The sequence below is a fragment of the Pan troglodytes genome, chromosome 22, assembly GCF_028858775.2.
Source record: "Pan troglodytes isolate AG18354 chromosome 22, NHGRI_mPanTro3-v2.0_pri, whole genome shotgun sequence".
Lineage (NCBI taxonomy): Eukaryota > Metazoa > Chordata > Mammalia > Primates > Hominidae > Pan > Pan troglodytes.
In genome coordinates, this window is record NC_072420.2 from 29220723 (window position 1) to 29244963 (window position 24241).

The 24241-nt window shown below is 37.6% G+C and overlaps 1 long non-coding RNA gene across 1 annotated transcript in view; it reads right to left on the reverse strand.

Annotated features, from left to right (window-relative positions):
* Positions 1-8003: 8003 nt before the first annotated feature.
* LOC107970117 (uncharacterized) overlaps positions 8004-24241 on the reverse strand; it is a 28323-nt gene continuing 12085 nt past the window's right edge. Inside the window, exons 2-3 of the long non-coding RNA XR_001712443.3 lie at positions 11817-11999; positions 8004-10334 (exon numbers count right to left, since the gene is read on the reverse strand). This is a non-coding gene — a long non-coding RNA (uncharacterized LOC107970117). The remainder of the gene's footprint in view (positions 10335-11816; positions 12000-24241) is intronic.

Here is a 24241-nt window from a genome sequence, read left to right on the forward strand (position 1 = left end):
TTGTGAGTAATGGAAGTCTTCTTCGAATTAACAGTTTTAAAAGGAAATCTGTAACTCATGGAGCTGGAAATAGTATTGGTATAGCTCATCAGATGGAAGGAAAAGCTATGGGAACCAATATTCTGGTCATTATCCACCTCCCAGCTCTGTATTCCACTGGCTTCTTTCTGTGGGAGGCTTCTCTCCACCTAGCAGGAAACATGTTTGCCAGCAACTAAGTTTTGCATCCTCCCAAATAAAAGAAACATCTTTCTCTCTACATGTTGATATGTTTTTTGTTTTGTTTTGTTTTGAGATGGAGTCTTGCTCTGTCGCCCAGGCTGGAGTGTAGTGGCATGATCTCAGCTCACTGCAACCTCCACCTCCCGGGTTCAAGCAATTCTCCTGCCTCAGCCTCCTGAGTAGCTGGGATTACAGTTGCCCGCCACCAAGCCCAGTTAATTTTTTTGTAGTTTTAATAGAGACAGGGTTTCACCATGTTGGCCAGGGTGGTTTTGAACTCCTGACCTCAAGTGATCCACCCACACTGGCCTCCCAAAGTGCTGGGATTACAGGCGTGAGCCACCGTGCCTGGCCCATGTTGATATGTTAACCAAAAAAATTACTCTGTTTGGCCCCACTTGAGACATATGGAAACTCCTGGACTAGTATTTTTTCTGGCAAGGTCTGCATGGCAGGTAGACAGGGGACCTGCAGGAGGGTGAGAGACAGGCAGAATGGGCTTGTCAGGGTCCATGACCAGAAGGAGTAAGACGGTGTTCTAAGAAGACAGCCCACTAGAACCGAAGTCTGAAAGCTGTTATGCTAGATAAATATTTCATGAAATGAAACATTATGCATTAGACCATTTGACTCACATCATGTCCACTACACAAAAGTCTGGAAAGTGGCAGAAAATAGAAAGATTGAACAATGATTTCAGGGATAAAATGGACTAAGTATAATTGCATGATCTGTCTGTTCTTGTATACATCACTTCTATAAGAAGGATTATACACATTTTTGCTGTAGTTTGTTACCACCACAGTCTGGCATATAAACTATGCCTGCCTCTTACCCTTTGTGAACTAGAAATCCTGCTCTGTTTTTACTGCCTTAGACTTTCAGAGATCAGCAATTACAAAAGCTTCCAAGACTTTTCTCTGCTCAGAAGCTTTGTATATTTTTGCAAAAGAACATAGTTTGGGATGTATCTTTGCAGGCCACAGGTTCTTTCCCATCCGAGGGTCAGGAGGAGGACATCAAGAGAAAGGATCAGTGAAGACAGAGCTTAGAGCAATCACAGCTTTAGTCTTCACCATTTAGCTTTCTGCTCTCCTTCCCTACGTAGATCTATCTCCACTGTTTATAGTGGAGAAACACAGATGTGCTCATTATTTCCTTGGATTGATTTAATGTAAATTAACTTATTAATAAATACTCTTTCTTACCTTTCCCTGTCCATTATCTCATAACATACACAGCACATGAAGCAAACAAGAAAGTTTCCTGGAGGTATTACTTGTTCATTTATCACCTAAGTGTCTTTATCCTGTTTTTGCTCATTTAAACTGTGTAGTATTGAAAGGAAAAAAGAAAAAAATACATGAGGAAGGACAGACATGTCCTTTCTTATTTGCATTTCTCCATCTCTTGTCATCATTCTCCTTTACTACACCTTGGCCAACATAACCATTTTGCAATATCAGCAATTCCTACTCCCTTATGATAAATATTCACCTCTTATCTTCTAATATCTTATAATCTGCCCACTTGGGACCAATAACACCTACACCAGAGACTATGAATGACTGGTGATGTAATTTAATAAAGGACCCAAGAATATTTGGAAACAGCCCAGTATTCACTGTCAGTAACAATGTTTGTGCATATCTGAGTTTTCTTTCGGCAAAATCCCTTAAACCTTATTTATTTATTTATTTATTTTTGCATTATAGAGGGCTTGTTCACCATAGAAAGCACAATTTGATAAATAGCAAGTAATGAGAACAAGGCACACATGCAGTAGTAATCCAGAAAAGGAAAATGTTACTGCTGTAGCAGCACAAATGAGGTCATCATGGTACAGGGGCTGTAATAGTCAGAGGCTCAACTTGGTGGTCACTAGCCTTTGATCAGCAATTTCCAGTTAGTCAGAGTCATGTCCAAGGACAGAGGGCAAAGCATGAAAGACGTATCAGCAATAAGTCAGAAGCAGGAAAATGGAAAAAGTCTTAAAAAAAAAAAAAAAAAAAACCTAACTTGGAAACCAGGGATGAAACCAGGAACACAGGTTTCAGCTCCCAGGTCACATTTCTCCCAGGTCACAGCTGGGAGAAATGAAGCTGAAGGTGGAGAAAGCATGGAGGAGGTGAGTCACAGGCCAAGGAACAAAAGCCAGGGAACAAAGCATGGAACACCATGAGTCAGCCATGCTCAGGATAATGAGCAAAGACAGCCTTTCCATTAAACAGCTGCCTTTTGGAGGTGCATGATGGCTGGACTTTCAAGTCTTAAGTTAGCAGGAACATGGGGCTGCTTTGGGCCCTGCTTCTGGACACTTGAGGGTCTGGTGGACACAAGAACCCCAGTGGAGGTACCTCTAAAAGAATTCAGATCCCATCAAAGAGGAAGGAGAGAGATTATTCCAAAATGTGATCATGTGATAAAGAAGCAAGTTGAGAAGGCAGATGGGCCCACATGGCGGAGGACTTAAGGAGGATTTAAGTTAGTGAATTCATACCCTGAAGGCTCTTTGGAAAAGCAGAATAACATCATAAAAGCAAAATTGTGTGCAGAAAATCAAGGACTTTCTATTGTACTTTGAATCTCTGTTTCATTTATATTTTAAATGTCTAATTTAATTGTTGCAGTCATATTTCAAAATCATATGGCCTAGCAGAAATCATAAATCTTATTAAATGCCCTGTTTCTTAGTCCAACTGCTGTAACAGAATACCACAGACTTGGTAATTTATAAACAACAGAGATTTCTTACATTTCTGGGGGCTAGGAAGTCCTAGGTTGAAGGGGCCACATCTGGCAAAGGCCATCTTGCAAGATACCATGGCAGAAGCCATGAGCGTAAGAGAGCATTGGATGAGGAAGGGAAGAAAGTGAGATGAAAGCATCCTTTTATCAAAAATTCACTCTTCAGATAAGCGACCTTCTCCAGCAATAATGGCATTAATCCATTCATGAGGCTTAGCTCTCATGACCTAATCACCTCTTCCAGGTCCCACCTCTCAACAGTGTTAACTGGGGATTAAGTTTCCAACAAGTAAGCTTTGAGGGACACATTCAAACAATAGCATTATGATAATGTAAACTTTAAATAATAAGTAAAGAAATGAATCCCTTTTCCAAAACTTTCCAAATCTGTTTTCAAGTTATTAATCTATATTCTTTTATATATATGCATGTTTATATATGTGTCTGTATGTGTGTATGTGTGTGTATTCCAATAAGTTTAAGAAACACTAGGATAACAATACTTAATAGGTTTCTCTACTTTAGAACTAATATTTTAATCTCCAAGATTGGGATCTGTTTGCATTACTTATCAAATTGTTTGACCCTGCACGATTTGTTCTTGAAGCACGTATTGGCACCCTTCCTGGTGCAAGTGTTCATTGGAATATCCGTTTAAGAGATTATGTTTCAGTCTACTGGCTTTTTCCTAAGAAACCAAGCAGATTGATTGATGTTGCTCAACAAAAAGATGGTTTGGAATGAAGTAGCTATTCATGGCAGAATCTACCATCTCCCAAACCGTCAAATTATCGGTATTGTTCTCTCTCTCTCTCTCCCTCTCTCTCTCTCTCTCTCTCTATATATATATATACATATATATATATATACACATATACATATATATATACATATATATATAATACTTTAAGTTCTAGGGTACATGTGCACAACGTGCAGGCTTGTTACATATGTATACATGTGCCATGTTGGTGTGCTGCACCCATTAACTCGTCATAAGAAAATGTTTCATGCATAATACACTGAATGTCTTCTTGAGAAAGCAGCGTCCTGCTTTCAGGATTCTGAAGGCACATCAGGATCTTTGGTGGCTTGTAATAATTATTTTCAAATTCCATTTTGCTGGTAGAACACAGAAATCCAAGTTTTAAAAGCTGCTTCTTAACATGTGGCTAGATAACTAACGTTTATGCATATTCTGCAATAAGTATATCTTCATATATTTATACACACACACACACATAAAAGGAACTTTCATACACACCTTGCAACTGGTCTTGTTAAATTTTTTTAATATTGGTTATGAATCAATGTATTGTATTGAGCCTGAGAGTCCTAATCTACAGAATGGGTGTATTAATTTTTATTCTTCTGCTAAAGTGGGTCAAGGAGGTGAAAGTATTTTGTAAACTCTTTATGCAAATGCAAATGGTATTATTCAGTATATTTTTGTTGTATAGAATATATTTAGTGTCCTTGTTTAACTGAGTGGCTTAATCATTGGAATAGCTTATTCACCTGAAGCACATACTCTTTGGGTATGTATCTACATTAAAACCTAAGTCACATGAATAAAACAGATGTCAATCAAAATTGATATAGATTATCATTGAACTTGCAGTCACATCGTGTAGACCTGCGTAGGTATTAAATTGGGATGATTAGTCCATCTACCTCTAAATTCTGAAAAAATACAGATATTTTCCCCCAAGGTTTGTGTTGCTCGCTGCATCTTCTAAATGTCACATGTAACTTATTCTATCCCACTCTTAGCCCTAAATTTTTGTCTACCAAATCCCTCTATAAAACCATGACTGTGAAATAAAGGGAGAGGACTGGATACGATGTTTGTGACAAAAAATACAGACTCATAATGCACCAAAACACAGCACTTCGATTCTGAGTATTTTTATTTTACTCTGAGAATTAAAAGCAGGCTGTTGACGCACATAGTCAATAAATCAAACACATGAAATCTTGGGCTTTTTCCCCAGTGTCCACTTTACCAGGGTTTCTAATAAAAAGTCCCATATTTTGAATTCAGCTCATTCAGACCTCAAATCCAAACACAGTTTAACAATTGAACAATGGCTGTTGTTAAAAAATGTCACAACCAAACGTTAAAAAAGTTGCTAAAACATAGACTGTTCACCAAGCACTTTCACCTGATTTCTAAGTACGTAGTTAATAGATTGGGACTTTGCCTGTTTTTGTTTTTGTTTTGTTGCCTATTCATAAGACTCTTAGGAAGAAAAAACTGTCAATGTTTACAGCAGGAAGTTAAAACAAACTGAGCAATACATGCAAACATTGTTTGAACCTACGAGTTGGCTGAAAGAGTGACCAATTCCCAAAAAAAGAAAACAGACAAGGAGTAACTAGAATATAAGTTCCCAACAGAGGCTAATCTATATGTTTTCTAAAGCTGGGAAAATAAAACGCAATCAGAATATCCAAATATTTTGCAAACACTACTAAGACATTTCATTTGGTCCAAGCCCCTGATTTATAGACATTATAAACAATTGGGCAAAGCACAAAGCTTGCTGGAGATTCTTCAAAAGAATGATGCAAACAGCAGGAAGAAAATTAACAAGCAACAGATGCATGCATGAGCATTCTGTGTAACTGGCTGTGAGTACAGCATGTGCTGTTTTGTTTGTGCATGAGTTTCCTTAACACATGCACTATTTGTATCTGTAGATATCATACTAAAAAAATCACCATTACGAAAGAGGCTTACATATTATCAATTACTACAATTTTAACAAAATGCATAAAGACAAGTATTCATGGTGAAAAAATACATATATTTTACCTCTCAGTCACATACCTTTTTTCCTTCAAAAACAAACAAATATTGGATAAGAAAAGGCAAAGCAATAGTTTGCCAGAGAATCAACTGATGCACTTGGTTGCGAGACAGGTTTTAAATGTGCAAATTACTTCCATCCAATAGTTCGCTTTTGTTTCAAACCATTCATTTTTTATGTACGAATTTTTCAGACAAAAGTCATATGATTGACTCTGAATAGGTTATGCCTCCATCCTCTGTCCTTACTTTTACCTTTTCCATGTCTAGCTGCTTATAAAAGTGATACAGAACTACGATGCTGCTTAGGACTAAACAAAAATCAAATTTAATGTGCTTGTCTCTACTCAAAAAAAAAGGTCAAAGATTGAATTATTTTCATCCCACACTGTTATCCTTTTATTCTTTAATCATAAGTTCTACAGATATCCAGTAATGCCTGTTGGGCACCAGGTACCTGGAACTGGGGGTGTAAAGATGAGAATGAAAGACACAGATTCTGTTGTCACAGAATTTGCAACCAAGCTAATAAAAAGCCAAAGATAAAAATACATTCAGTTAATTAGTTTTGACATCCAGCAACTGAATAGTCTTACCAACTCATATAATATGCTCATTCAAATATTCACACATCATTCATTCAACAAACATTTATTCTTACCATGTCTAGTTATGCCAGACACCACTATGTTAAATCCTGAGGTAGGTATAAGAAGCAAAAATATACTTGCTCTGGAAATGCTCAAAGCCAATCACATAAGATAGGCCTGAAAATATGTAGTGCTAGAATGCACTAATAGAAATGTGTACTGATACAATGCCAAGCACATAGTAGGTATGGAAAATAAGATGTTCTTGCTTTGGCAAAAATAGACCAAGCAGCTATTTGCCTACAGAGGAGCTAATTATTCTGCCTGATGAAGCTGGATAAGTTTCCATAGAGGAAATGGCATTCGATTTGGGTTTACATGGATGAAAACACATTTCCCAGATGGTGAAGAACACAAAGACTGTTTTTGGAAGAGGCAAAATCACATGTGAAAGCACAGAGACCCATTAAAAATGTGTAGAATAATCACACATGCCCGATCTCAAGTTCTAAAATTCTAGTGAAGATGGATTTACTCTGTACATTATATCCTCAGGGAAATTTTAGTTTCCATGCACATGAATTTACACTTCTCCCTGCCTTAGATTATTAGAGAAATAGGAAACTAGAAGTTAAGAAAAGGAAGCTGAAATAACTCATAAGGGAAAAGATAAAAGAGAGATGAGGCAATGCAATGAAACTGTAGGAGAGAGAAAGAGAGCTGGGAGAAGATTATCCCCAAACCTTGCAATTGAGTGTTTTGGTTTATGGGTGAAAACATCCCTGAAGTTATAGGTGAGGAAGGGCTTTCTTGTAAATTTACGATGTTCAGAATTGGCACCACTGGGCCCTGCACTTGGGAATGCAAGTTGAGAAATAAAGACTACCTGAGGTTAGTTTTCCAGCTCAGGCATCCACATGAATGTCTGCACAAATGCGGTGAAACCACACTGATAAAAGGTAAATTAAAATCATAAAATCAGAGAGGCTTTGAAAATTAGACAGTGGACAAACACAGGGACTCTTCTGCACTGTAGATTAACACCATCAAACAAAACAAATGTATAAGTTCTGTATTTAAAATATGGAAAAAGGAGAACAGAGATACTGAAAAGTCACTGGAGATCAAAGAATGATAAATTAATATATATCCATTCCATGCTATTAATTACCAAATGAAGAAACGTGTGAGATATTGACATTCTCATTATTTGGTGGGCTGTTTTCATGGCTCTATTTTAGAAAACATAAACTATGTCCATCAGATTTTTGAGAGATTAACTAATTATCTCATTTCCCCAATCCTACTTTGGCGGGATTGTAAGTTTCTTACATAGGGATTTTAGTAATCTAATTTTATGTATAGAGAAGAGACTATTACATTGTAGCTGATTAAATTCACCACATCCCACGTGGTTGTATACACACAACCTTAGGAGAATTGCAAGAAGCAAGTTTGTCAAAGTGAAACCAAAGAGTTTGAAAAGTGTCCTGTAGCCAGTAAGAAACCAAGGGAAGATTTTAGGTAACTCTGTCTTGAAAATAATTGTTTATTACTGCCTCCTCTTCCTGTCTATTGAGAGTTCTTTTTGTAAGGTGCCGTCTTTAAATTATGTTAAGTCTTCCTGGAAATTCAGTGGAAAATTCTTTTTTATTGAGAACATATGAATTAAAGGAAAGGAATTTTACATGTGTGAGAATACAAAATAACCAATATTCTAAGTTAAAGAGAGAGACGGAAAGAGAGACGGAAAGAGAGACGGAAAGAGAGTTTTGGGCTCCTTCACTGCAAAAGAAGGAGGTTTGGTATTGTTTTCATTTTTTTAACTGCATGCATTGCTTAGTGGACAAATGAAAATTAGGCAATTCTATTTGCCAAAGCTTCAAGATCTCACTCTTGAATCAGAATACCAAGTACACTTAAGATACAGCAAGAAGGAAGCTGCAATCTGGCATCACACATGAATCATATGTAAACTATGTACAGTAGTGATCTTCCCAGTGGCAGAAAAGCTCAAAGCCACGTGAAACCAATCAACACCATATTGATGTCATTTTCTCAAAACTTCTCATCTGTTTCATAGCCATCAGGCATTGTGATCTTTAAAGCAGATATTTACCCTCTCTGTTGCTAACTAAGCCAAATTTTGCATTACAGTAATTTTTTACAAAATATTTTTTTCAGATTGTTGAAAGAATATAAAATGTAGTGGTTTATTTATTTAGTGGTAACAGTAATTCACACTAATATTATTAACTAACTTATAAACTGTCCATTTAAAAACATGCTTATACATTTATTATGTGTCTTTTTTAATGACTAGATCAGCCAGACCCCTAATAGAAAATTATGACATTCTCAAACTGGATAATTTGAGTTCAATCAAACACCTATTTCTAAAAGTATGGATAAAGCTAAAAATGGTAGCTCAAATAATAGTAAAATACCTCTTTCTTGCAACCTTTGATAGGCAATTGCTCCTCTGGTTTGGAAACTGTCCCTTCCAGAACTCATGCTGAAATGCAGTTGCTATTGTGACAGTATCAAGAGGTGGAGTCTTTAAAAGGTGGCAGGCCATGAGGGCTTCACCCTTACGTGTGGAATGGGTGCCTTTATCAAAGGGTAAATTTGGTTTCCTCCTTCTCTCTTGACATTCTGCCTTCCACCATATGATGACACAATAAGAAAGCCCTTGCCAGATGCTGGCACCTCAACCTTGGATTTCCCAGCCTCAAGAAGTAAATTTCTGTTCATTATAAATTACCACATCCGTGTCATTCTGTTATGGCAGCACAAAATGGACTAAAGTAGTTGTCAACAACTTGACAAATCTCAAACTCCCCCTTGGCATCTGAGGTACAAGGCAGAGACCCCACTGAGAAGTCTTCTATGTGTTTACATGACATGAGTGGATTTAGTTTTCCTCATCATAATCTGTCAGAGTTTCCTCTTAGACAAGCTTGTGAAAAATACATTGTCATGCCCTTAACACTGGATTGGAAAAACTGCACCAAAATCGCTTGAAGGAAAACCGACTGAACAAAGTTTCACAATAATGTCACTCCTACAATGCATCATCTATGCAAAACAAGATATCAAATTCTATAACTTTCCAGCACACTAAATTATCTCCCATTTCCTCTACTTTTTTTCTTACAAAAACACATACTACACTCACACACGCACCTTAATTGCCTATCAACAATAACTGTGTACTGAAACTTCCAAAGAAGTTAGGTGAGGGTTTAAGTATTCCTTTTACATTTGCATGCATGTAAGCACCTGTGATCATAGGTCTTACCTTTCATGGTTTCCTAGGTAATAGGACCTCTTCATTGATAGAATGATCCTAATATTGACATAGGAAAAGGAGTCACAAATAAGAGTTGGGCTGTTACTTAGGAAAGCTTGTCATTGTTACTTCCCCAGATAACAAGAATAAATGATGCAATAAAAGAATGAGTGCCTGCTTCAGCAACTCATCACTAAAAGTGAAGAACTACCACAGGAAGCAGAACTCTAAAAGAATGTATGCACTTATGCAACCTTTCTTGTAGCTTTTTGCAGCTAATTCTTATTATTATACATCAAGATAAGAAAAAAATCACATAAATCTTTGAAGAAAAATGAATGAAAGAGGGCTTTCTTTAAAGGTTACTAGCTAATCCATTTCTTTACTTTCTGATTTTTTCTTTCTTTTCTTTTAAATAATCATTGAAGGCATTGATTCAAAGGAAGTTAATGCTGCAAAAGACCTAGAAATCATCTAGGAGTCTTTTGACTTTAAAATACTTTTTCTGAAGAATAATTTGTTCAAGTTCAGTAAAATTCCAACATGTGACAGAGCTTTGTTCTGGCTGAAGTCCACTTGGGTTCCTTTCCTCTTGTAGCTGACATCAGTAGTGGCTTCTACAGGGATGCTGGGTAATTCCTCCCAGAGCACTCGCCTGGAATAGTGCCCTCTATGTAGAAATAAGAAAAAAATGAGGCACAGAAAGATGAAGGGATCCACCATCACAAAAGTGGTACACAGCAGATAAACATCTCTTCTTTGCCTTTTTATCTCCTACATTTGTCTTCTCATCTTTAATTCATTTGGTAGATCTGCAGAATAACTTTCCAGAGAAGATCAACTGCACCACATAGCTAAAAGCTGACTTCCTTTTTTTTTCTTTCATTTCAAAAAATCAAAACACCTGGTTGTGAAATGCAACGTTTTCACAGAATATTTAATTTGGTCCACTTACTGATAGTAACAGTTTTATGTGAACAGTTACGTGGCAATTAAATTTCTCAGATTACCATTTTTTAAAGAGTTCTCCAGAGTGCGTCAATGGCAAGGGATCCATTTTTCCAAACCTGTCTTGTTTCCTTAGTGAGTCAGTCTTTCAAAGCTTATATTGCAGTCATTCTTTGTATTATAAAAGTGATCCCTAAAGTAAGAAGAACAACTACATATAGTCTCTATAAAATTCCTAGCCTAAATAGTCATTTCAAATGCCTTGCTTTCTCAAGTATTGCTTAATATTATGTATGACTAGGACTGTACAAAATATAGAACACTTGGGAGAAGATTATGGCAACAGTGAGATCTGGGAACATTTGTGTATTGGAAGGAAAAACCATGATTCTGATGGGCAAGAAAGAGAATAATCTTGAACAACAAAAGAAGAATATAAGAGTTTGGCATATCATGCTTTTCCAAACGTATGGCTTCATTTAACAAACTTGGGACAGTCTTTATTTTTTCCATGATTACTTGTGTGTCAGCAGGCATAGCTTGGCCTTCTCCTTCATAGGCCTGACGCTGAGTCAATGCTTAGCATCCAAACCACACATAAACTATTTTTTCCCCTAGAAAGTGCTCATTGGATGACTTAATAGAAGTATTTTAATGTTTGGAAAGGAAAAACATGTTTGCCTTATTCCTTTAGATTTACAGCTGCTTAGGGTTTATAGAAAATACTGTTGTCAACAATATTCAAAAGGCAGAATACAAGAGTTTGAGGATGCAATCTTGCTACCCCTATGTTACTCCTACCATTCTGATATGGTTTGGCTCTGTGTCCCCACTCAAATCTCATCTCGAATTGTAATCCCCACATGTCGAGGGAGGGACCTGGTGGGAGGTGATTGGCTCCTGGGGGCAGTTTCCCCCATGCTGTTCTCATGATAGTGCGGGAGTTCTCATGAGATCTGGTTGTTAGATAAGTGTCTGGCATTTCCCTTGCTCGCTCTCTCTCCCTCCCTCTCTCTCTCTCTCTCTCTCTGTCTCTCCCCTGCTGCCATGTAAGACATGCCTTGCTTCCTCTTTGCCTTCCGCCATGATTGTAAGTTTCCTGACACCCACCCAGCCATGTGGAACCATGAGTCAATTAAACCTTTTTTTTTTTCATAAATTACCTGGTCTCAGTATGAAAATGGACTAATACAAATCCGCATACCAGAAAGCCAGAGTGATGTAGTCTGATGCAGAACAGAAGTTACTATAGAAAGTGTGGCATGGGTGGCTGATTCTTGCAGGATGCTGACTTCTTGATGAGTTTTCAAACCTTGGACTTTGTACACACCAAATTGTTCTGAGATCAGGACAACTGACTTCTGATTCTAGCGAATTTATGCAATTCCTGTAAGAACAGAGCAAGGAAAGATGAGAGCCTGTAGCATTGAAGTCACAAATGATAACAATAGCACCAGTATAATAATAGCAAATGTTTTGGGAGCATTTACTATTCCAAACACTACACTAAACACTGCATGCATCATTTTTCTTATTCTCACAATAAACCTTATATTTCTGTTTTGCAAATATGGAAAACAAAGCTTAGGAAAGTTAGGTAATCCATCTAAGTTCACAGAGCTAATAAATTATGGAGTGAATATTAGGAGTCTGGTCTTTCCCTTTAATACCAATACCTTGTTCTTAATCAGCAACAAGGCCACTTCCATCTCTGAGTGAGGAAGGTGGACTAGATCATTATAAATTACAGATAAACTCTTTCAAGCTTTTGATTTTATACTAAAAATCATCTCCTAAACTCCACTAGCAGAAAAATAGCATATCATCTCCAGGAACACAGTCCTCAACAGCTGCTTTTCCAACCTCATCTTTCAAAGCAACCTGTTCATACATTTCTTATATTCTAAGTGAACAATTTCCAAGGCCTTTCCACCTCTCTGACTCCATATTCACTGCTGTCTTTTATTCTCACTATTGTCTCCCTTCTTGCACTTTTACCTATCAAAATTCAAACTAGCTATAATTTCCAAACTAAATGCCACTTTCTCCATAAAGCTTTCTCATCAGATGATGTCTGCTCTACGAATAATTTTTAATTACCGGCCACACATGTCCTGTGAGATGTTATAGCCTTTTGCCCTGTGGACCACACATACAGTGTGGACACTGTAAAAGGAAAAAAAATTGTCTAATAACTCTGTCTAATTATCAATATTGTCTAATGACTCTGTTCACCTACTATGGAAGTGGCTGATTCTTCTCTTATCGCTCATCTTTACCTCTACATTAACCCAAGTCAAGTGCAGCCAATAAGGTCACAATGAACTGCTTTATTTGTAATTATTTTCCAAAGGATTAAAAAAGTACAACGTATCATTTACAGATCCTATGTAATCAGGAATCTTTACATAAATAAAAGTCAAGCAATTTCAGAAAAATGCTGCTAGGAAACAATTCTGTCCAAAAATTCAGAAACAACAATACAACCAAGGGTATGCATGTGCAATCCTTTTGGTAGCACATTACAGACATACTTCTAATACTTCTAGTACTTTATATTCTGAAGTTGTATTTTCATTATGGTTTCTCAGCAGGAATTTCACAACCAGTGCTCCAAGCTAATCTCAACATCGCTGATCTAGTTTCAAAAAAAAATAGTAATAGCAACAGCAAAAATGAGGTTGAAGAATAGAGCTTTTGTATGATACAAACTTCAATTAGATGACACATCAATCTTTTCACATGCCATAAAACATACACATGTATCTGGAAACCTCAGTTGCAGTGCACAAGAATTAAATGAATATTAGGGAGATAAAGGGAGATTATTACAGATGTACAAGTAGAGAAGGAAGAAAGTTGGGGAGAAGGATCAATGAGTTGATGTTCAATGCTAAGAAAGCATAGATCCCAGGTCCCAGAAGCAGGGTTCTCTGCTCTCAGCATTCTTGACCAACCTTCAATGGCCTCAGTCAGATTTGAAGACTTCAAAATAACACGTAGGTTTTCCTTTCCTTTAGAAAGGGAAAGAAAAATGAAGAACTGCATTTTCTTTACAGTGAGACCACAACTCTTCCACCTCTGTGCAAAATCTATAGGGTCCCAAGGCAAAAATAAGAAAATATAGCCAACTGCAGATATTAAATAAGTGCATGCAAAAAACTTTGTAATTCAAATTTATTGGCTAGTTTGTAACGTGAGTTTTCATACTGAAGAGCTATAACATTTTTATTACAAAATAAAGCTTTTGAAAACGTTAACATTTATATTTTCAACAAACTCATGAATCAGATTTGTCTTATGTCATCTTATTAAGCATCTAATAGCTAATATCTTAAGCGTTTAGTGCTTGATAAACAAATTTTGTTGAGTTTTTCTTTAAAAATGGACATATTAAATTGACTTTTTAAAAAGCTTAGTTCATAGCACATTGTTTTGAGTCATAACATCATCATTTGTTAAATTTTAGTTTTTATAAACATTATTTCTAAAATCTAAATCTCAGGTGTGTATTTTCCTTAATACACAAAACCACTATTAACTGTAAACAGAAAGAATTTGATATTAAGTCTAGGGGCAATCTACCTCTTTAGTCCTATAGATCACACCAAGGATGAATAAGACTCATAACAGACATAACAAAAATCTCTGGTAGGCCTAAGACATAGGTTGGGAAAGGGGAAATTATACAGAAAAAGACATAAACAAAAAGGATAAAAGTACTTAGGAAATAAAGTACATATAATAAAAGTGGTGGTAAGCAGTGGTGTGAAGACACGGTACTTCAGGGGACATGTAAGTTTCATGTACAATAAGGCATAGTCATGGGATCAACTTCTCATAGAAAATACTGTCATCAGAGATACACTTTAAAATGCAAAACACCACAGTATAACTTCCAAACACATTAACCTGGAGAGGAAAACACAGACAAAAGCATTCTGATGTGAGAATACATCTTTCAAACGAATGCAATAAGCCAAGAACCACCTCCAATCTAATGCTTAGATGATTGGGAGCCAGGACCAGCTCAAGGCCCTGGTCAACTGTACATGCTTTTGCAGTTGTCTCAAGAATCTTCCAGTGATAAGCCAGACCACTAATAACTGATTCCAAGGTTATGGCGTAGAGAACTGAAAAGGTTCCTTAATTGAAAAGGTTCCTTACCCTTCACACTGCTAACACTCTGTTTCCTTACTCACAATTAACCTTATGATCTTACATTATAGACCCCACGTAATAAAGCTGACTTAATAAGAAACATCCTGCCTTATTCTGCAAAACAATAAAGAAGTCACTCTGATTCATTCAAATTATGGTAAATTTAATTTTTTGTGAATTTCATGTAAAAGCTCTATTAAAAAATCCAAAATAAATACACTTGCTCAGATACAAAGAATAAAACAAATTGCAAGAACGTTAACTCCTAATCTGGTGGTTCTCAACATTTGTAACAATTTAGAATCACCCAGGAAACATAAAAAAAGAGAAGATTCCTAGGCTTCCATCCTCAGAACAATTATATTACACTTTCTGGGAGGTTAGACTCGGGCATCAGTATTCTTTAAAAGCTCCTCAAGTCATGATAATATGCAGCCAAGGTAGAGAACTACAGGCCTCATCTATTTGCTTATGAGATGGTAGCGGAGTGATAGAAGGAAATTCTCCTATGAGATGAGAATTCAAACTCAAATTACACAGGATGAGATGTGTTGTTTGGGGCAAATGAATCAAGCTCTCTGTGCTTCAGATTCTGTATCCTTAAAATGGAGGACAAATATCTTCTCTTAAAGACCAGATACTTCTCTGGGTTGTTTAAGGATCAATTATCATAGAACAGCTGGCAAGTGGTGAGATTGCAACAAGCTGGAATTCCCTCTCACTCCTGAATGCTTCCTTTCTCCCTCTGCCATTGATCTGATATAAGCCTTTACCAACTAAGTGATTTATTCCCTTCATTTCACAAAATATTGCTTTCTCACGAAAAGGAAGTGGTGATTATTAATTTCTAGGGATACTAAAAATTAAGTATTTTTAAATTTATTCATTCCATAGTCAAGGTTTAATATATTTATTAAAAATAATCTAAAAATACGCATTGAATTATCTACCATATCTCAGTAGAACACTTACTCTTAAAATAGTAATCCTCATGCAAAAATGGTCTAGAAGGAGATAGACATTTAAAAATACAATGAATCACACAGGTACAACAATAGAAAAAAAAACATATGATAAAATGGATGAAAAGAGAAGAAAGTGTCAGGAAATGCTTTGAGCAGAAAAAAAACTCCAGTGCGATTACAGACCTTTCTTACTAAATCTGCTTGCTAACCAAGCTTATTCTTTCATATAAAGGACCATTTAAGAAATCAGTACATTGTAATTTCTAATCTTCTAAATGACTGTTTGCCAAATTCACATCAATTTCACAAAAAAATCAATGAGAATGTCAAATATTTTAAAGAACATCTAAAATTATCGGAAAGACAGCATAATAAAGAAAACTATTTAAACTAGTTAAGGGTGAACACTGTGGACATTTATACATGAGCTATCTTTGCTGGACATAAACGGCATCTGAGAATAATCTAAACCGCGGTCACTATGTCTTTTGTATATGTCTTACCACACAGCTCTGCCATTGGCACAGCCACCATCTTACACTATTTCTTTCAGTCAGGGTTGGATTTAGGAGATGACTTTTAAGCAACCAAACCATGCAGTGGCACACCTTTTGCCAAGGGAAGTTTTTGGGTTTTTTGTTTTTGTTTTTGTTTTTTTAAGATGGAGTCTCACTCTGTTGCCCAGGCTGGAGTGCAGCAGCACAATCTCAGCTCACTGCAATCTCTGCCTCCCAGGCAATTCTCCTGCCTCAGCCTCCTGAGTAGCTGGGATTACAGGTGTGTGCCACCACGCCTGGCTAATTTTTTTTATTTTTAGTAGAGATGGGGTTTCACCATGTTGGTCAGGCTGGTCTTGAACTCCTGACCTCAAGTGATCCACCCCCCCCTCAGCTTCCCAAAGTGCTGGGATTACAGGCGTGAGCCACTACACCTGGCCAGGAACTGTTAATAGCACACCATGTGCCATGTAGACTACAATGTCACTATCAGTTCCCATAACTGAGTGCAGATGCTACATGCCCATGGGACCATTTCTGGTGAACTTTTTGATCATTGAATGGAGGGATCCAGTTTGTTCTTCTCATAGAGCCAAGAAGGTCTTTCCAGTGCTGCAACATCCTCATTGTTAGGAGACATGAGGGTGAAGAGGTCGTTGGGCAAGGGCTTGATGCTGACCGCTAATATTTGCCATGTTAGCTCCCTCCTCTCCTTCATGAGCTATGTAAATTTTCAGAGATCAACCAGTATCTGTAGCCCTGAAAAGATCAGATGTGATCATTATTCTACTCAACTACCAAAGTTAATTTTGTATCAATCAAAATAAGCAAAACCAATTGAGCTTTTTAGAAGATTTCAAAAATTACATATCTGGTACTCATTCATTTATGTTGTTCATGTTTCTAGTTATTTATTCATTCGTGACCTAGCCATTAAATAAATAATTATAAAGTCTCTATTATAAACCACATAATGTTTGAGGTACTGGAGATGAAAAGATAAATAAGACAGCATCCGTGCCTCAAGTTCATTACAGTCTAGAACAGGATTTCTCAACTTCACCATTATTGACACTGGGGGCCAGGCAATTCTTTGTTACAGAACTTTTCCTGTGCATTGTAGAACATTTAACATCACCCCTGGTCTCTTCCCACTAGATGCCAGTAGCACCCCCTCACCACCTTCTCCCCAGGGTTGTGACAAGGAAAATGTCTCCAGACATTGCCCAGATGTCCACGGGGGACAAAATCACTTTCAGATGAGGACTGCTAGTCTAGAAGGAAGAGACAGACATTACAAAATACAATGAACGACAGGCACAATAATAGAAAAACACAGATGATAAAACACAGGAAAAGAGAGGGAAGTGCCAGGAAATGCTTTGAGTAGAAAAAGGCTCAAGAGTGTGATTATAGACCTTCTTTCTGACTAAATATGCTTGTTATTTCTACTGTGACAAGACTACCCCAGGCTGGGGTGAGAGGCATCATGTGAGGCCATCTCTTCCCAGAATCCCAAATGGGATCTTCTCATTTGATTTCTTACCCTTCACACCCTCCCCTGGATTGAAAGGGATAACACTCAACTGTGTTTCCCTCCTGGATAAAACTACTCTCATGCAATATCTTCTCTTTCTCTGGATCACAGTAAGTCTGCAGGTCCTTGCAGATTATGGCAAGCATGATTGAGCAGAAGGAAGGTTGAAGTAATGCTCTTGAGTGTCCCTCTGCTTCAGTGTGGCAGGAGAGGGGCTTAGAAGTCCCCGTGTGCCATGCAGAGGTTTCCAAAGGCAGGGAAATTAAGAGCCAGTGAGATTGCAGTGGGGGCTTCTATAGCAAGTGGCCAAGGCTCGATGGGGTCTACAGTGCCTAAAAGAGCCAGATGACATCAAGGCAGCAAGAAAGACCACTGTGGAGGCTCTTGCAGTGAGAAAAAAGGAGCAGAGAGGAAATCTGAATGACTGGACATAAACCTAAAGTCAATCTAACTATACAAAAATATAGGGAAAAACCGAAATACCATTAAAAGCATGTTAGAATTCTTTACTAGAGTAGGCATCATTCAGGAAGATTCTATCAGTTACAGAAAAGGAATCATCTCCATATTCTTTGTCCATCTGTATTTTGACGTGATAACTTTCTATTTTGCTACTCAATAACTTCAATATTGGAAATACAACTTTCTGCAGGAGCACATAGCACAGTGGTTTAAACAGGTCTTGGCACTCAGGGAAGACTGGAATGAAAACATATAATTTTGAACAGAGATTGGAGCATGAATGGAAAGTAGCCTGCTGAAGGTAGAGAGGACAAAAGAGAGAGGAAGGATATTCCAATAAAGGGGACAGATGCAAGGAGCTCCAGATGTGGGGAAGAATTAGGTGAGTTTGAGAACTGGCATATATACATGCAGTGTTTCTAAGGTAAAGAGAAACATAATAGCCAATATTTATTCAGGATGTATTATATTCCAGGCACTATGCTACATGCTTTACAAAACTAATCTTGATTAAGGTTCATAACAATTAAGTAGGTAGTTGTAGCCCCTCTTCCTCATTTAGTTATTGTTATCTTCATCATCATATTTTGTATTTTGGGAAATGGATAGACACAAGGAATGAAAGAACAGATTCACAAGAACCATTTAAGAAGCTATTGCTGCAGAGTAGGAAGAACTGAAGTTCCAGACTATGCCATCAGTGATTGGAATAAAAAAGAATGAATGGATTCATGAGTCATTTCAAAGGTAGAACTGAAAAGAGGTTGGATGCAACCAACTTATTTTTAAAGTTCAAGAGAATTGTTGAATACGAGGCCAAAGCTTTAACTATGGAAAACAAGTAGCAAAGTCCTGCCCTGAGATGGGTCAACAGAAGGTGGAAAGTGGGGTTTGGGAGGTGTGCAAAGATATAGAAAAGATAAGCTGTAAAATGGGGAGCCAAGATTTGCACTGCTCAGTTTGAGGTAGAACAGGCAGCTGGAAAAGGAGAATGGGATCTTTGCAGGGAGAGATGGCCAAGGACGTAAGTTTAGATGACTTTTACTTTGAGGTAAAATTTGGAGTCCTAGGAGTGATTAAAATGGTAAAAAGAGGAGGCAAATTAAATCAAGTACTGATAGTTGTGGATCAAAAAGGATCCATACCGTTCATCTGTAAGTCCGATCTATCTTGCTTTCTGCTCAAACATTAACAATGCCAAGAGCCCTGGAATCTAAAGTACATATTGCTTTTCTGATTTTTTGCTCCAAAGAGATCAGGAAGAGCAACCACTATCTGAGAACTGCCCCTTTTCCAAGGCCTTTCCTGATACAAACATTTCTAAGCCCTGTGCTCTCTATGGACCCTTCAGAGATCCATAGGCTCATGTCATTCTATGGTCATGCCCACGGACCTGATTCTCTTAACTATTTATCAGACTAAATGTCAGATCAGGTGGGGACTTGAGATGTGGGTGTTTTAATGTTGTTGAGGTAGATAAAATAGTGACCTCCCACTGAAGGACACTGGGCCTTACAGCTTGGTATCGTTAAATGTGTTCCGTCTGATTTGTTGAAATGTTCCATCCCTGCTTTGTCATAAAAGAAGAAATTATATATTTAAAGGAATACAGCAAATGTTTAAAATATGTTGCCTTTTCTTCACCATCTGTCTCTTATTTATTAAATTCTGTCCACTTAAAATTATCCTCTCCCCAAACTGCAACTGTCAAAATCCCATCTTTCAACCTCTCATATCATCTCATCTCAAAACCCCATTAGAAAGTTGTTCCTATTCTTCTTAAAGGGAATGAATTGTCAATCACTCTATGCGCCCTGGGCATTTATATCTGCTAAAGCCTTTGCTGTGTTCTCCTATATTTTAGGGATGAGTGCATGTGTTTGTGCTTTTGTGTGTGTTTGTGTGTGTGTGTGTGTGCATGTGTGTGTATACATGTGATTGGAGTTTGTGATTGGAGTTGCTGAATGAAGTTGCTGAAGGAGACATATGGCCATGTAAGTAATAACAAGTAGAAGGGCTCTATGAAAACACAAGCCAGAAATCATTCACCATTTCATGTTGAAAATAACACTTTCAGCAGAAAAATCCTCATTTGAAAATAGCAACGGTATAATTAGCCTTCAACTTTACTTCCTTATTAGTGATGCAGTTCTCCATTCCACACAATGCAACACATTGTAATAAATGGATGTTCATATAATGGATTGGAAGAGCATAGGATCCAAACATCTGGATTCTTCCACACATGGCGCATTAGCTGTTTCTGCAAAAGCCGATAGGAATTCCATGTTGATGCAATTAAATGTGACTGGAATAATACATGCTTCTCACATTTTTAGTTATACATATGTATATGTTTGGCATACAATTCATTATAGTCACAGAAATTTTAAAAAAAGAAAAGCTTTCTACAGCCATGTCTGTTAACAATTATTGTGCTACTTCCTGGAAGCAGGGAAAAAGTGAGTAGTCCTGGGCTGCTGGCCACTTCACCACATTGCCATAGTGAGAGAATGCCTAGTCCATAAATAAATTTAGTTCAGTATTAGGACTTCAAGCCTGCTCTTTATGATGGCAAAAATATGCTTCAATTTGAAATTGCCCAGAAATGAGTAAAACGAGGGATTTTATCCAACATTTCTTAATTTGCAAGAACACAAAATAGGTGAATACTTGTAATTCTTTCTCTCATCACTCTCATTCTAAACAGGCTTGCAAATGGTGTGGCCTACACTGAGTCAGAATGAGAACACAGCTCATTAGTTTCACAGTACTGGGAGAGCCAGCCTGGAATAAAATCCAATAGCAAGGGAATCGAGGAAGAAGCTGATTTTCACGCTTTCACTTTCATTCTCTCATTTCCAATTTTGCCCTTTATATGCTAAAGATACAGTAATCTATGCCCAAGTTGGAATGAGCTTTCCTTCTTACGTTTCTGTGCACATGAGAGCCTCAGAAAGGGAGGGCATCCTCTCATTGCTCTTTTATAACTTTTACAAAGGGAGAAGATTCACTTAACCTTCCTTTATTTGATTATCTACTATAGAAAAATATTGAGTTACATAATCTCTATATTCTCTATTACCCGAAATCTCTCACTTTCATTCCAAACTAAGTAAATACGAAGCAAAAAAGTGGTATGCCGTTACTAATTTAGGTTGCCCAAACTGTCCCACAGGGAAACAAATAAGTATGTTGTCATTGATCAGATTTTCTGGATACAGACACTGAGATCTGTGCACAGGAGGTTTCTCAGCATGTCTTCTCAGGAATATTGCTTGTAAGGGAGTGAAGAAGTAAGACTTTTCCGAAGGAAAAGTTGAAATGTAGTAGAGTTCAATCAAAGGCTCCAGCCCATCCCACAGAGAGTCTGTAGAACTCTGAATCTGTGGTGACCCTCTAAAGATGTCCCAAACTGAGACAAAGGGGGCCAGGTGTTTATATCCCCAACAGACTAGACACTGGACACTTGAAGGAGTGTTCTTCCATCAAGGGCAATTTCTACAAGGGAACACAGCTAGGATCCAACAGCAGCCAACATATTCAGGGATGGAGAATGAGCACCTTGACTCTGAAGGCATTAATCTGGGTGACACACAATAGTATCCACTACAGTTCACTCTAATATACGATGCTTGGTTCTACTTGATTCTTGTAAATAAGCTCTCTCAATCTAGAAACATCCTCTTTGGGATCCTAGTTGGTCTCATTTTCGAAAGAAATTTGTTAGAGGAATTTCGGTCCTCTCCACTAGGGCTAGTCTCAGGGCTGCAAATGATACTCAACAGTGCCCACCTTTACTTCCCATTCTATATTCCATACATTCTCAGCTTGCACCTCTTTTGGTCTAGGTTGTCTACCTGTTGGGGTGACCCAAATACTCATCTTTGAGGGGTCTGAGGTCTTAGCCACCATGCAATTCTTGGGTCACAGTTGCAAAATTTTTGTTTATTACCATCCTATCACAACAGGGAAGGGGAGTACCAAGCAACACACTAGTAGGTCAGTGGTGCCAAACATGTTCCTCCCTGCCCCAAGTGTGGAACAGCTACCTTTTCTACCCCTAATATTTGGGGTCAACTACCCTGCCACGATGTAGTCATTTCTTCCTACTCATCCTTTGATATAAGGAGCCTGACCAGACAGCAGTAATAGCTTAAAGCTCAACAGGACTTTCCTTGTCTCCCCTGGTGAAAGCATTTCCTTTTGAGAATAAGTACTTCTAGATCCACAAAACCTAAAATTTTTTTTTAAAAAAGGAAGCTAAAATTCCCCCAAGTGTGCTATGGGTGTGGTCGTAAGCTGGGCCACTCCACCCTTTAGCTTCTAGACACCTACTGGGAAAATAACATCAGTTTACAGTTATTGATTTAGGGTACTTAACACCTCCTGGTGTATGCAACCTTGCAGACTATCAACACCAAGTTGGCCTATCATTTGTACCATAAAAAAGATCTGTTTCATCCTTCTTTCAGGTTGGCATCTTCTGGCTAGCAAAATATATCCATTCCAATTGTACATCTGGAGACACAGAGTAATGACCACTATCTAAATCTGGGGAATCAGTGGATCCACTGGGAGCCTGTCCTGAGCTAGCACTCCATTTATTACTTGCTTTCATATATGCCCATTCTAACAGTGGTATATGATTGTGCTTCAGTTCCTGAGTATCGAGGTCAGCTCAGACCTTATGTCCAATTATCCTCAAAATGCCTGCACATTCCTCTTTCCCCAGTATATATTACCCAAGTAATTTTCATATGCTCCTTTGGTCAAGGACCTGTGAAATTACTACCACATAAACTTGTCATGTTGCAATGTCCTTCTTTCTGAGGACCACCATCTCTTCAGTGAGAGACAACACAAATACATTGGCATATATTATTTGACTTATGTCTTCTAAAGGGAGTATTTCTAGAGAGGATAAAGATCACCCCTATATATGTTGTCTAATTTTAATGTATAATAATTTCCATGCCTTCCACAAATAAAATAGAATACAGGGAAATACTTCTTAAACGACAGGTGGCAATAATAAAATAAATCAAGTGTATCATTTGTACTGAGAATAAGAGTAAAATTATATATCTATACGCTATAATTAGCTCTACCTATATATCTACGTACTTATGTAAAGCATTTCCTGACAGTAAGATGTGCAACTGGTGTTTTAGTGAACATGAGAGAAAAATATTTTTCTAACCTGGTGCAAGGGTAACATCAGTATAACGACTTTCACTTTGTGGCATCCAAAACTCTCTCGTCTTAAGCAGTTGCCACGTGTCCATATGGCAAGGGCATTACTACACATACTTTTCACACGATGTTTCTGGAGAGCCCCTGGGAGACAATAGTCCATGGGTCTCTCAAATTTCTATATGTTCAACTTTTCATTCCACATTATTTCTTTTCAAAAATATTTATGTGATGAGAAGCCTTAAAAGAGAGAGATAATGTCTTGCTCTGGAACAAAGAATTTATGGCCTCCTACTACATGGAGATGATGACTCCCTCCAAATTAAAAAGCATGCTTGCTTACTCTCCAGAGTAGTAAAGATAACGTCTCCTGCCAGGGAAAAGGGCAGGCATCTTATTTATCATTATAAAAGATGTGAGTTCCCTAAGTTCAGAATTCCTTGACTGTAATAAAACCCACTAAGCATACAAGTATCACCTGAAAATGTTTGCATCTTCCTGTGGGAATTGAGACTGAGGAACCAGCACAAAAATGTGAATACTCTGGCTACTGCTATTGCTGCAAATAATAAACTGCCTTTGTTTCTGACCCCAAAGTCTTGCATCTTCTGTCAGCATCCAGGTATCCACAGCAGGCTGATTTTTACATTTGCAAACAGGGTAAAAAAATCTCACACCTTTCACAGTTCTAGACACTTATGTATGTTGTTATGCAAAGATATACTTTAAACAGCAGCAGGAGTGTTATAAACACCATTCCAGGAAATACTATGCAAATAAAGTTATAATCATCCATATTCATGTGTTCTAG